General features: G+C 30.9%; 1 pseudogene; it reads left to right on the top strand.

Moving 5' to 3' along the window:
- LOC137650717 (lysosomal acid glucosylceramidase-like) overlaps positions 1–17500 on the top strand; it is a 46635-nt pseudogene that overhangs the window by 12344 nt on the left and 16791 nt on the right.

The raw sequence follows: 17500 nt of genomic DNA, 5'->3' as shown, positions 1-17500 counted from the left end.
CTCCTAACCTGAAGGTAAAACTTATAATACACAGAAAGTCTAACCTAAATGCACTTCTTGTGAGGAAGCACAGTACTGCCCTGGAGGACCAAAGGAAGCTTGTACAAACAGGCTATAATTTCTTATACCCACAGGAGATGTGTAAATATCAGAGAAAAGACCACGTTGGACTCAATACCCCGACACTTCGTAGACGTATGCTGGCCCACAGAAATTAAGGAGCAATAAGCCAACAATATATTGATAGCCATGATCAGAATCCCTCCCTTAAAGAATTAATTGACGGAACCAAAATTATTCACAATGAGAGTAACGACTGCATGTTCATAATAGCTGAAGAGTAAGCATCACCCTGCAAAAGCCAACATTATCCATGCAACGGGGTTGTAATTATATGCTCCCTTCAATCAAAAAGTAACACGGGTAATCTTTGAGGTGGAGGAGGTCCGAACGTACGTTTATGTGCACACATGTGTCTATGTATATATCGGTATATAAGTATATAATCAGCCACTATCCTCTTTCTAATATAAGGATCTCTAAATTTTTAAACATTTCTCCTTTTATTTTTTTAATTCTTTATTCTCTTTAATTTCGATAAAATATAATTACAAAATAATTAATCATAATATTTGTAGAACCTCGTGTATATGAGGAATTGTAAACATATATTAATCAATAATTACTTGATAAAGCGATCGTTTTGTCGAAAAAGTGTTGTAGTGATAGAATATAATAAGAAAAAGAACAATTATAGTTTCTTTAACCAAAGGCTTACGCCTGATAGTCTAAAGACGTTAGGAAAATACGAGAACTCCTGTAAGAAAGAAACACAATGACGCCATTAGGGAAATCACATTCAATGAATATATATATATATATATATATATATATATATATATATATATATATATATATATATATATATATATATATATATATATATACATATATATATATATATATATATATATATATATATATATATATATATATATATATATATATATATATATATATATATATATATATATATATATATATATATATATATATATATATTACTAAAAGAACTAGCATAACTATATTTATACCAATTGGTCATATTTAAACAAAAGCACCATCAAGGTCATACATCTTTCTTCTATATGTGGTTTAAATGACTATGGTTTTGGATTATTCAAATACTGAAATACAAGTTAGTAAAATTACGAAGAATTATAGGCATTTCTACTTTTCATATATCTCTCCTTGTAATCGAGTTTTATTTTCCACAAATGTTAATTCATTCCTTCATATTCTCAAATAATCAAGCGAAATTAAGAAAATATCTTGTACCTTGTCTTCCCTACAAGCAGATGACTATTTCCCTTGATATGACCAGAAACACTAATGCAAATTTCAAATGTATATTAAAAAAAAAACAATGCGTCTAATACGATGCATTCTTAGAACGCGAGCAGAGGCATTCGTTAGCATTGCAAATATTTGTTTAGTTTTATTGCGGAGTGTGTGACATGTTAATAAAGAAAGCCCCAAAAGAATATCGTTCCGTTCTCACCAGGAATTCATCTACCAGCAAATGACAGGTCCTGCACAGCAGCTGTCTCCAGTGAATGACTGGAGAAGGCAGCAATTGCACAGCGGTGTTATTGCAACTGGTGTCCAATATCGAGGAGCTAACAAGCAATAGAGTCCGGAGAGTAGGGCGTAATATGTTAAATTATTCACCTTCAGCCTCCTGTCTTAATTCAGCTACGTTCCACCTTCCTCTTTAACACGTCGAGTCACCAACATGATCGGGGAGAAAAGATTCTTCGAGTTTCGATGAAGTTGTTGGGTTTTGGGAGATGGCCTCGCTTGTGATTCTTTCTTTGGAAAAATTAGGGATAACAAGATGCTTTAGCTCTTTTCAACTATATTCAACTTAGCAGGTGTTCCAGTGTTGATTGAAGACGCTGTAATTGACTGGATAGTATTAAGTTCTAAAAACCATTAAAAGTAAAGTATTTCTTAAGGAAAGGATGAATAGACATCCTATCGAATTGTTAGAGATTTGAAAACAAGAAAAATCCAATAAAGGAATATGCATGTGCGTATTGAAACTGCACCACATTGTATTTTTCCAACACTCAAACATTGATTTCTGTTTTTAAAGAATGATTTTATGATATTATACGAGACTCATATAATCACATAATAAAAGTATAAGGAATAGAAAAGGACAACGAAAATTTATATGAAGAGAACGATGATAAGAAACCATCCAAATCTGATAATCTTGAAAAGAAGAAATAAAAAGTTTTAAGGTTGACCAAACCCAAAATCATGAGCGACAACGGAGAGACAAAGTAAACACGAAGCCAGATGATGTTCAACAAATCTCCGAACACAATTACCAGAGGAGAGATGTGGTACCATGTTTGGTCCTTAATAGTGACCATTAATAAGATTAATAAGCATAATGAAATCGCCCAGGAATAATTATGATAGTTGGGTGGAAGGAGCGTAGAGGAAATGCTCGCTTCTGTGATAAAACATATTTTACATTTTTTTAATCCAAAAGGTTATGAACATCTTGAATAATTGAATAACAATGATCTTACTAATGAAGTGATTGCTGTTTACATTAATTCCTTTATACACACAGATACATTATATATATATATATATATATATATATATATATATATATATATATATATATATATATATATATATATATATATATATATATATATATATAAATATATATATATATATATATATATATATATATATATATATATATATATATATATATATATATATATATATATATATATATATATATATATATATATATATATATATATATATATATATATATTTATATATACTGTATATGTATAAAATGAGAAAGAGAGGAAGAGAGTAATGGCCTACAGTAGAAATGGAAATGCCTTACTGCCCTCCTTAGAAGCTGTAACCAGCCATTGCATCGACTTGGCTCAGTATTACAGTCCTACGCTCACGTTTAGTGGGATCGGGGATCACTCCCAATTAAGTAGATTGGTTGGCGGTACGCCAACCAATCTATTTAATTGGAAATGTGGTAATTTCATCGTTTGAGAAGAATGAAGTCAGCCTTGCAGCCTCATCATAAAGACATGGTGTGAAGCTCGTAGGCGGTTCCCTTCTGCCACCAAGCCCTCTAAAGGGGGATAGATGTATATGGTGGAATGATATATAGCAAACATCTACTCCTCTACCTTTCCAAAATTCCAGTTCCTCCTGCAATTAGCAATTAGTTTTGCATGAAATTGTTAATTGCAAGTCACGATCCAACCTGGCGGACCCATGACAATCAGCTAAGTATTGAGGATATTTGTCTCTTCAGAAAGAGGGTTTCATGGATCTTGCCTCAATGTTCTGAATTGGAATATTATGACCAAGACAGAAAGGAATGGGAGATATTGAGCTGATGTGTTATGGTGAATAAAATACGCAAATCTCCTGTTTGTGAATAAAGAAAAAAACATTTAGCCACAAATGTGCTATTTCAATCTTTAATATTATCTTGGGAATTAGCATTTTTTAAAACTATATATTTACTCTCTCCAGATTGAATTCAAGCCCTCGCGAATGATATAAAGAAATGACAGACATTTAAACAGACTGTGAAAAAGACAAACGTCTACTAGTTTCTTCTTGCCTTGTCCCTGTCATTCATGAGCAGCCTTTCAACCTTTAAACTTTCCGATGAAAGGAAGAAGATGGGATACCTATTCGGAGAAGGCAAACACAAAAGAAAACCAGAGTTGAACCATTATTGCTGATGTACAGTAAGGCGAAGTGATGCGATGAATAGCGATTAATGATCCCGGGTAATGACGTCGGCAAACACGGTTAGATTCTCTTAGGATCAATTATAGCCTACAAACGGAATCACTTGGTTCCATTACACTAAATGAATGAATGACATTGAATAAGAGATCTAGGATCAACTTATTAACCATTATTATCTTCCCTTCCACAAAATTGAACACATACAAAACTATTCATGTATACACATTTACAGTCATATTTATATACTTAAATACGTTTCTTTGGCTTGTATTTGGATGAGTGACCATCAAGATAACGCCTATGCTTTTAGGATAATTCAGTGAATATCAATAGGACAGAATGTTGAACCATCATTCTCCCTTCGGGATTACATTGTAAAAATGTGATTGGTAATGTCGCTTTGCACTATCCACTACAAGTGTAGAAAGATGAATGGTAAATATATGGATGAATGTATATACACATATGGACATATGTTCTACAGTTTATGGGATGCATGAATTAAGCTATAATGTCAAATACCATTTAAAAAACCGATCACGCTTAAGTTGCAAACGTTCAACTTTGCTCTCTAGGCAGCCACCCTATGCCAAGTAATTAGCTACTAACAATGACCAGGAGGGTTGTAATGTCACAATTTGCTGTTGATAATTCAGGAATGAGGATATCATCATCATCATCATTATTATTATTATTATTATTATTATTATTATTACTTGCTAAGCTACAACCCTAGTTGGAAAAGCAGGATGCTATAATCCAAAGTGCTTCGTGAGGAAAGGAAGTAAGGAAAAACTAAAAAAATTTTAGGAATAATAAAAACATTAAAATAAATCTTTCATCTATAAACTATGAAAACCTGAATATAACAAGAAGATAAAAACTTAAAAAAAAAAAAAAAAAAAAGAGGAGAAACAAGATAGAATAGAGTGCCCGAATAGCCTATACCTTCAAGCAAGAGATCTCTCAAGAATATAAACTACACAATGAGTTTATCAGAGTATTACTGCTTGTAAACACTATTCTATTGCAGTAACTCTGAATCAGGTGAAATTGGAACTGGAATCGACTATAGATTTCAAATCCGGCAGTTATTTACGACTGAAAGACATCATGTGAACATATTACAATATACATATTTTTTTTTTCATTCGATAATAAAAAAAAATGATAAGAGAACCATCTTTTCTTTGATCCTATTTCCATACCAAGAGAGTTTAATCTCTTTCAAAAATAACACGTCTGTCGATCTGTCTTCATGGAACTATTATTAACTCTTCTTTCTTCTGCTAACTCAACAACCTTACTCTCGGGGTATCCCCTCTCACCAGAGTATGACTACTCTCTTTCTCTGTATCCGAGGGAAGGAAAATAACCGAGTAGTTATGCGTCTGGTAATGCCACTTACATGAACGGATATATATATATATATATATATATATATATATATATATATATATATATATATATATATATATATATATATATATATATATATATATATATATATGTATAAGAGAGATTACTCGAGTACCATATGTGGATGAAATCACGATGAGTGGTAGATGGAGATAGTTTGAGCATGCTCTTCGCACTTCCCAAGAGAGATTAGTTCAACAAACATTCAGTTGAGCCCCACAAGGCACTAGGAGAATTGGTATACCGTGGCCTCGAAGCGCGAAGTAGGAGATGATGAATGGAGAATTATTTATATAAAAGCTCAAGATAGAGACGACTGGTGAAATCTAACTGAGGCCGTTTGCGTCAATAAGCGTAGGAGTAGATGATGATGATGATGATATATATATATATATATATATATATATATATATATATATATATATATATATATATATATATATATATATATATATATATATATATATATATATATATATATATATATCGTGTATGTATATAGCCAGAAAATTGCTCAAAATTATTAAGAAGAGGTGCCTTACCATATGGCACAATGGATAATTATCAAGGATCCACCAAGAGAGGGATTAATGCTTCGGCCCGAATCCAAGCGGTTCATTGACACCTCTCAACCAAATTACACGATTCAATGACGCGTCTTATCAACCCCAAAGAAACTACATTTAATGTCAAGTGTCTTACGGTTAAGTGTATGTCTTTGTTTCAGCGCCATAGAGATATGCCAGTAGTATCGATCAGAAAAGAAAGAGAAGAAAGAGATTTGTCGTAAGATATGGATACCTTCGTATGATTATAAATGGGTGTTTGAAATGTTTCACGTATCATCGAAAAAAATATAGAACCCACATACACACTCGCACAGACACAAACATATATAGATATATATATCTATCTACACACACACGTATATATATATATATATATATATATATATATACATATATATATATATATATATATATATATATATATATATATATATATATATATATATATATATATATATATATATATATATACATATATATATATATATATATATATATATATATATATATATATATATATATATATATATATATATATATATATATAAAAAATTACATACTAACAGAGACAACACTCGGAATTACGTGGGTGTAGAATTCAAAAGCAATGTGATGACCTATTCTGGACCACATGTTTTTGTAACTCCTAGATACTCTTATCATCCGATTATTTTTTTGAGTAAGCAATGCATCCGTGAAAATGAAACATTTCCAATGTTAAGGTGGACATGATATTTGTGTTTATAAATGGTATTAAAAAGTGTGATGAAACCAGGGGAAAAATTAATAATTTACATAAGAATACTCTTTTAGTTTTAACATAGAATCGCATATGTTTGAGGTTTAAAGTAGGTGGGGTTCTGCCAACCATACCTCTGTTAAAACGGCACTTCGATATACGGGACCACTTCCATTTACTTTCTATGAAAAGTTTATATAAAATACACTTTTAATTTTTTGTACAATTTACATATTTGCAGTTTTAAAAGGGGGCGGGTTCTGCCCCAATAGCTCCCTTAAAGGGAGTGCTTAGATATTCGGGACAGTTGCCTTACTTCCCAAGGAAAATTTTTACTTAGGAATACATATAGTTTATATTTAGATTCCCTAACCTTTCTTTCTATAGGGAATACATACAGACATTGCCTTTTATATATATATATATATATATATATATATATATATATATATATATATATATATATATATATATATATATATATACATATATATATTTATATATATATATATATATATATATATATATATATATATATATATATATATATATATATATATATATATATATATATATATATATATATACTTTTATACACACACACACACACACATATATATATATATATATATATATATATATATATATATATATATATATATATATATATATATATATATATATATATTTATACATATATATATATACTTTTATACACACACACACACACACACACATATATATATATATATATATATATATATATATATATATATATATATATATATATATATATATATATATATATATATATATATATATATATATATAAATATATATAAATATATATATATAAATATATATATATATATATATATATATATATATATATATATATATATATATATATATATGTATATATATATATATATATATATATATATATATATATATATATATATATATATATATATATATATCAAAGATAGGTTATCCTGTATTTTTAAGATAGTAATTTTCAAAGCAGTATGATATCAGAAATGTAAGATTATTCCTGAATTTTAGAAATATTATATCTTACATATCAAAGAAATCGGCTGAAGATGACAGGAGTTATGTCAAACGCTACTAAATAACGATGGTGATAGCAGCACTGATCATTCTATTTTTACCTATATATATATATATATATATATATATATATATATATATATATATATATATATATATATATATATATATATATATATATGATTTACATTCCATTATATGATCAAAATTTTTTTTTTTTTTTAATTTTAGGTGGTAGTACAACCCTATTTAGAAAAACAAGATGCTATAGGCCCAGAGGCTCCAACATGGAAATTAGCCCAGTGAGGAAAGGACACAAGGAAAAATAAAATATTTCAAGAAGAATATCAACATTAGAATAAACATCTCGTATATAAACCATAGAGAGATATAAGATAGAATGGTGCTCCCAAATATACCCTTAAGCAAGATATCTCTAATATAAAAAAAATATATAAAAAAAATATTATGGCAGTCATAATGTGTTGAAATAGGTCTTCAAGACCAGTTTTCGAAAAAAAAGAATGGCATGTTGGATTCGAATAAGGAATTGCCGGGTCGCAAATTTTTTTTCCCTAACAGGATTGCAGATTTGGGGCGGGTCTTCGTGAGCAGAAAACAGATTTAAAGGATAACTCCTTTATTACGGCTGCGTTAAGATTTGATGGGTAACTAGCTCATTAAAGTTATGATCAGTAACTGAATTCATAGAGAACTGAAATGTTTATGGACAACTTAATAATAACAATAATAAATTATAATAATGAATACATCTATATATATAACATCTATATATATATATATATATATATATATATATATATATATATATATATATATATATATATATATATATATATATATATATATATATATATATATATATATATATATATATATGTATGGTAAATTTACAGTTTCATCCATTATGGGGAAACTGGAATAAAAATATATTTGTTGCATCTGAAATAGTGCAGTTTCAAGGAATTTAACGTTTATTTTGACCGCAAACCATCCGATTTAGAGATTTACTATGTAATTGGAGTTAAAACAACAAGTTGTTCCAGAATGCAGAAAGTCCCTACTTCATCCCAACAATTATGGGGGACACCAGGTGGGAACCGGGGTTTTGGGTGAATACTTATCCTTCCACCACCCCTCCCCCTATACCCCTATCTAGCCCTACGGGGGGGGGGGGGGCTCCGCCCCCCCGGCGACCCCCCCCCCCCCCTTCGACCCCCCCTTAAGGTCACAGTGATTTTCAGGGCACTACTGAACCTAAGAAAACCCACCTAACCTAGCATAGGGGCCCTGTATCCCTACCTAGGCCTACCATGGGGGAGGGGGCCTCCGCCCCCCCCTGCGACCTCCCCTTAAGGCCACAGTGATTTTCGGGACACTACCGAACCTAATACAACCACCTAACCTAGGGCCCTGTACCCCTACCTAGGCCTAGCCCCTGCGACCCCCCGCCCCCCTTACAGCCACTACCCAACACATCCATCAAACCAAATCCAAAGTGATGGTACTGCTGTATACATCGTTATACTATCACCATTATAATATACTCTATAAATTAATGATGTGCTGCTGCTTTGAGGAAAACGTGAAGCCGTTTTTATTTTGTAAAATTAAATTGTGTCTCTGGCACAAATGCACTAGTTTTTCAACAAATTCAATGTAAGTTAGGAAACAGTCAGGACAAGAAGATGGAATTTCAACTTCTTGTGCAACATGAGATGACGTGCTTTCTATGGTCTCCATGTCTAGGAACGAAATGAAATGCCTGGGAAGATAATGTATCGTCGCGCTGTTGTATTGTCGCGCTGTGATTGGCCAAACATGTATGACGTCATAGTGGACAGGCGCTGTGATTGGCCAAACGTGTAAGACTTCATAGTGGACTAGTTTGTCAGCGGATTATAAGGGTTACAGGGCTCATTTAAGCAAATACAAGACACAGTCAACAATAACAACAGACTTAGAAAAAATCTGGGAGGAAGACATGAGTAGCGTGAGTTTGATCGTCGATATATAAAGAACTAGGTATTTGCGACAGATAATATTTTACAGAAATACTACAAAAGACTTGCTTTACTCAGGAAATATATTATTATAATAGATTTCCCATAATGGATGAAACTGTAATAATACCATATATATATATATATATATATATATATATATATATATATATATATATATATATATATATATATATATATATATATATATATATATATATAATGATCTGCACATTTTATAAAACTAAATGTTACGGAATAACTTAATTTTCGAAACTTTCCTTGTGTTAACAACAATGTTTTTAACTGTTTCATAGTTCGATTCGTGCAAGTAGCCTACATCCTTTTCTTCATATATCATCATCATTACTTTCATATCTATTCCCTCATTGTTGCACCTGTGTTAAGCATGTTGAAGAATAAGGGTTTTAAAAGTCTGTCAATTTTACGTGTTGATTTCTCACTCTACCGCTAGAGTTATTGGGTCCTTTGACTGTCTAGACAATAATACTTTGGATCCCTATATCTAGTTACGACTAATTTTTCCCTTGCTTACATATCCAACGAATAGTCTGGTATATTCTTTCAACATTCTCATCTGTCCTTATACACCTTTCGCCAATGACATTACCAAACAATTCTTCTTCGTTCAAGGGTTTAACTACTGCACTGTAATTGTTCAGTGGCTACTTTCCTCTTCGTAAGGGTAGAAGAGACTCTTTTGCTGTGGTGAGCAGCTGTTCGAGGAAGCTAGACCATTGTTTTCTGGTTTTGGGATAGTGCCATATCCTGTGTAACATGATTTTCGACTTGTTTGGGGTAGAGTTTTCTTCCTTGAGTGTACATTCGCGCACACTATTCTATAATTTATTTATGGAAGATTTATTTCAAAGTTGATACTGTCCTAAAAATATTTTATCTTTAATTATTCAATACTTCTCTCGTAGTTTATCTATTTCCTTTCCTTACTTGGGTATTTGTGCTTGTTGGATCCATTGGTTTTAGCTTCGTGTTTTTTCCAGCTGAGGTTCTAGCTTAGCTAATAATAATAATAATAATAATAATAATAATAATAATAATAATAATAATAATAATAAATAATTAGTAATTGATTAATAAATAAGTAATAATGAAAAATTAATAATAATTAATAATTAATAATAATTCATAATAATGAATAATAATTGATAATCAAAAATAATTAACAATTAGTAATAATTGATAATCAATAATAATTAATAATTAATGATTAATAATTAATAAATAATGATAATTAATAGTAATTAATAATTAATAATACTTAACTATCATTAATGACAATAACTAAAAATAATTAATAATAATCAATAATTGATAATGATTAGGGGGCGTCAATAAAACAGTGTAATTTCAACTGATTAAGAGAAAAGAAAACCTTTGAGAGGTACACATTTGCATCATTGACTTTTCCTAACGCAATGGAAAGAAAAATGTGATGGAAAAAGGAAACAGCAAGCAAGGTTTAGCCTGCTGCTGCAGTTAGTCGTCACTCGTCTATACTTGGGGTCAGGAGATGCCTTTATGCAAGTCGTAACGTCAAAGATACTTGCGACAGTGAATTGAAAAAGCGGTCAGATAGTAGCAGACAGTAGTCAAATAATCCTAAAGAAAAGACCAAAAAAAATGCTCCTCACTCCCCAAATCAGCGTGTTACTAACAACGAAAAAAATAACAATAAAAATCCTCCAAGTAGTAGTTGGAAGTGTAAAATTTATTGCCTTATTTTTGTATCGAGTGAATTATGCAATTTCATGCTGTAGTATGTTGAGTATGCCTATATGAATTTTGCAATGTAGAATGAATATCTGTTTGGCTAAGAAATAGATGTTTCAATCCTTTTTAATCCGCTTGGCTATCAAATGTCACAGACAAGTGTTCCCCTGGGAACCTAGCACAAAATAAAATAACAAAACCTAACCTAACCTAAAGAACTTACCAACAATATCCCTTGGTAATATGTCTATCAATCCAATTTTTAATTGAATTTGAATATTCTACAAAAATTTCTTGATGCTGGATTTTAATAACATTTATGCATAGCATGTGAGTGTGTTTATAAATACATATACTGTATATACATAGACATATATACACGCACGCATATATATATATATATATATATATATATATATATATATATATATATATATATATATATATATATATATATATGCGTGTATGCTTTTATACATGCATATACTGATTTTACATGTACACACGTACGCACCCACACACACATATACACATAAACACACACACACAGATATATATATATATATATATATATATATATATATATATATATATATATATATATATATATATATATATATATATATATATATATATGTGTGTGTGTGTGTGTGTGTGTAACTGTTTCAGTAGTTATTAAGTTAATGATACTCATAAATGCAATGATAATGAAGTTAATAAACGTTAGGTTTTATCTAGTTCTATATTTAATAGAATACATGGATAATTTACACATTTGCACGCACTAACTCATACGTACATACATACATACACACATATATATGAGTGTAATTATTTACAAATGTATGTATTCATATATATATATATATATATATATATATATATATATATATATATATATATATATATATATATATATATATATATATATATATATATATATATATATATATATATATATAGATTGTGTATGTGTCATTAGGTGTCTGGGTGTAATTATTTACATGTAGTCTATATATACAGTATATATATATATATATATATATATATATATATATATATATATATATATATATATATATATATATATATATATATATATATATACAGTATATATTTATTATGTGTATGCATGCATGTGACTTATTCTTATAGACATCCGCATTTTCCTTTAACATACTATTCCTTTTTCTGTAATGTCCCTTCCCCTCAAATTTGACGGCTTTTCTTAATATAAGAATAGAGATTAAAGATTTTGCCTAATGTGTCATTTTTAACAAAACTTGCCAGAGTATGAGCCAGCTCACTCCTAATAATTACTAATTCCACAGTCCATTGATAAGTTTCCACATTTAACATTAACTAAATTTTCTTTAATTATCAAATGTAAAATAACTGGCGAACCTCAAAAGGAGCCCTACAGAGGTTAAGGCTCCATATGTTAAAATAGAATAAATTTCCTTAAGGGACGAAAAGGAAGGTGACTGTTATCTTATCTCGATGGTAAAGCGACTGATTCTATGGTGATAACTGATGTTTTCCCAATGGCTTGATTAGATAACAATTTTAGTCGTTTATTGTTGGTTTATCTACTTGCATTCACGGAAACAGTTATCGTTATGTCTTCTCTTTTTATTTCTCTCTGAATAACTGGTATTGCTTTAATCGTGCTCTCTCCCTCTCTCTACGTCGAAGCATATCCTTTTCCTGTTTCAAGTCAACTTAAAGACGACACAAAATACTAGCGAGATAAAGGAATGTCATTTTAATCCTGCCAATAGAAGATTGCATCTACTAATAACAACAACAACAATAACGACAAGAACAACAACATCAACAATACTACTACTACTACTACTACTACTACTACTACTAATAATAATAATAATAATAATAATAATAATAATAATAATAATAATAATAATAATAATAATAATAACATATTCTTTCCCTATGATTATAATCTCCATCTTTGTTAGAGAATGTTGGCACTTTGCAGCAAGTGGAAGACAAGCTGAACTCACAGCAAGAGGTGGCAGCCGAGTTATCTTGCATTCGCAGAGATTTCGACCACAGCTCCTTCGTCTGTGTGTGCAATACTTCCTACTGCGACACCCTGCCGTGCCCTTCGGATCTTCCCGTGGGATATTTTGATGTTTATCCCTCCGACAGGAAGGACAAGAGGTTCAGAAAATTACGAGGACACTTTACGGAGGAATGAGATGGTGAGTGACATTATTCTGTTGAGCAGGTCGCATGGTTTTATACGTTGTTCAACTGTTGAAAAGGGTTAGCTTCATAGATATGTTCTTGTAATAGTTTAGCCATTTGGGCTTTCATAATTTAGGTTTTTCGAAGAGAATTGTGTAATTATATGCATGTATATATATATTACTGTATGGTCCCTTTTATGATTTGTTCTTCAATTTGAATAATAATAATAATAATAATAATAATAATAATAATAATAATAATAATAATAATAATAATAATAATAATAATAATAATAATAATAATAATAATAATCTCAAGTAAAATCCGTCTAATTATTCTATATATGATCCATTATGAGACTATCACAGACTGACTCTCAGTGTCCTCCTTTATTCAGGCTTTGAAAGTGAAAGCCTAATCGCTGAATTCAGGCTGGAGACTTCTCTCACTTATCAGACGACCCTGGGCTGGGGAGGACCCGTCACAGATGCCACTGCCTATAACATTCTTTCCCTTTCTACGCATGCGCAAGAGCGTCTTCTCAGGTAATGTTTAGTATGGTTTTTGTCCAGTTTCCAAGGGATGATTTCAGGAGAATGAATACCTGATAGTAAAAGCCCTTTAATATGGGTGTAAGAATACTCAGGTAATGTTCACTATGGTTATTATCCTTATCATTGTCTGCTCAGTTTTCAAGGGAGGATTTAATCGGAATGAGTACCTCATAGTTAATATAAACCCTTTTGTAGGGGAGTAAGAATAGTAACACCGTATGTCTTGCGTGCAGTAGATAAGGACTAAAAGAACTGTTGCTGCCTTGCAGTCTTACCTTTTAGCAAAAGACTTTAATCGTTCCTTCAATTTTCTTCCTCTATTATACGCTACGTCGAATGAAAAAAAAGCATTTATTTGACGTAATTTCTCTCTCTCTCTCTCTCTCTCTCTCTCTCTCTCTCTCTCTCTCTCTCTCTCTCTCTCTCTCTCTCTCTCTCTCTCTCTCTCTCTCTCTCTCTCTCTCTCTAAAACACACACACACACACACACACACACACACACACACACACACACTATATATATATATATATATATATATATATATATATATATATATATATATATATATATATATATATATATATATATATGGAAACTCTTTCCTTGCACTTGAACTATTTAGTCAAAGACTAGGCTCACAGCCAATAACTGTGGTTGATGACAGCAAGAGAATGCTGTTGTGAAAAATTTGACAATTTATTAACCATGTCTGGTGCTGCTCATCAGACAACCGACCCCTTGATGTAGGGATTACGGTGGGAAAGAAGAAGAGTACCTGACAGGTAGAAAACTATGGTGGACCAGAGTCAGAGTGGCTAACGTCAGGGGGTGACAGCATCATCTCACAATTATTTACTGAAACCAGGCATATTTATAAGTTTATGAGAATATATTACGTTAGGAGGGGATATTAATCAAATATAGGATGAACATATACTTGGAAATCTGTCATAGTTACTATGCCATTTTATTGCAAAAACGATTACTTACTTACTTTGATGTCTGCTTTTCTGGTCCTATACAGAAGGGTAACCCCGCTCTCTACAGGACCTCCACTGTCGTTTTACCTTGTTCATTCAGAGTATTTAACGTTTCATATCGCGTATTGTTCATTTACTGTAAAAATCATCACTGTCAATGGACTCATGAAATAAGAAAATCTTCAGTTTCCTCTTGGAAGCCTTAATGTCTTCAATCATTCGAATGTTTCATGGGAGCTTATTATATGGTCTCGGGGCCGCATATTTAAAGGCTCTGGAGCTTAAAGTAGACATAAATCTAGGTTCCAACAGTTTGAAGCCATCTGTAACTATTCTCGTGTCGATACGATTTGTTGGCTACGCTATATGTAGCAGTTCTCTTAAGTTTTTTCGACGCCCGGTTCTGATAACTTTGTGGGTTATTATACTTATTTCTAAATTCAATTCTCGCATTAATCGGCACCCAGTGTAAATCGATTGGTATAGGGGTGATCTTTTCTCAAGGTGGGACACATTTTATCAGTCTTGCTCCTCTGTTTATCATATTTTGTAAATTCCCAAGTTGCACTTTTGGTAAATTGTAGTAGATAGAGTTGCAGTAGTTAATCTGGTAATAACACTGTTTATCACAATTCTCTTTACAGAATTTTCGTCCAGGTACTTTTTTATAGACGCAATATTTCTTAGATGAAAACCCTCAGTTTTTATTACATTACTTATTTGAGTATTTGGAGACAGGTTACAATCAAGATATACACATAGATCTCGAACTTTATTAGATATTGGCACCGAGTCATTATTTAAGTTCATTTGAATATCACATAAGTTTTTTACGCTGTTTCTCTTGCCCACCACCATGAATTTCGTTTTGTGTTCATTTAATTCTAGTTTTTTATATGTCATCCATTCTCTAACACTATCAAGGATTCGCTTTAGTTTCAGTAGTGTCATGTATATCATTTATGGAGAAGTAAAATTATGTGTCATCTGCAAATAGTATGAACTTCACGCCAATAGTATAGACGCAGAATAAGATTAGGCCAAATACACTCCCCTGGGGTACTCCTCTATTTAAGGGTTCATATGACGAATAAGAGTTTCCAATTTGTACACAGTAATTTCTACCAACTAAGTAGTCTTTTAGGCATTGGAAGGCTTGATCTTCAAGGCCTATGGACCGTAGATCATTTAGTAGCATTTTTTTCTTATTTTTTTTTTTAGTAATAATAAAATATAAAAACTTTTCCTTTTCTAATTCCTTTAAATCTCTTGTTGATTTATTATTTATCAATATTCGACCATGATTTCTGAATTGTTTTGTTTAATATCTATTTGAGTAAATAATCCTATTTCATTTACTCTTTCTTTCACCAGTGTTCACTTTTACATGATTTAGTGTGAGAAATTAATTCAGTAGATCCCAAGTCCTTCGGTCAATCAGTGTCTTTTACATGGAATCGAGGGCATTAAATTTTCAGTCACTTCAATCAATGTAATGGCAACAGTAAATAAAAAATGAATTCATGCTCCCAATATCCGTGGTGGTTTGAACTAAATTAGATTTTACAACGTAATTCTATCGAAGCAAAACCCCTTCAGACATTATCTATAAGGATTCTTCAGATTAGATAATACCCAAGATTATTTTGAAGAAATTATCGACTGGGGAATGCGTGTGCATCAAACATATCACTCGTTAAAAGTTAAAAGGGACTGGTTTCAGATCCAGTGTTTGCCGGGCAAGCCCAACCCCATAAGTGTGGTGCCAAACCATGGCAGTAACCTCCCGAGTAAGCAGCTTAAACTCACGGTCTGAAGCAAGGATCGATTTGTTGCCATTCGAATGCAAGGCGAACAGTTTACCGCTAGACTATGCAAAATAGAAATTCTCCAGGATATACTCTCATTGAATAATGAATAGGAAATTGTCCTTTTATATATATATATATATATATATATATATATATATATATATATATATATATATATATATATATATATATATATATATATATATATATATATATATATATATACAGAGAGAGAGAGAGAGAGAGAGAGAGAGAGAGAGAGAGAGAGAGAGAGAGAGAGAGAGAGAGAGCTCCTATAAAGCTACCATAATAAGATGAACTTATTTAATTTTCAAATATTATTTCTTTTAAAGCAAATAAATGCTAAATGAGAGGCAGAATATTCAAATATTTCCCTTTTAAAGGGGCTCGCAACTCAGTTCAAACATATTAATATCATAGATTATCATTTTTTATATAATGGACAAATGAATTTAAACAATTGCTATCTGTGATGACAGTGACAGCGAAATATCTCTTACAAAAAGATGGAAAATTA

Source organism: Palaemon carinicauda, chromosome 12 (genome assembly GCF_036898095.1).
Source record: "Palaemon carinicauda isolate YSFRI2023 chromosome 12, ASM3689809v2, whole genome shotgun sequence".
NCBI lineage: Eukaryota > Metazoa > Arthropoda > Malacostraca > Decapoda > Palaemonidae > Palaemon > Palaemon carinicauda.
This window is presented reverse-complemented; position numbering and strand designations above follow the sequence as displayed.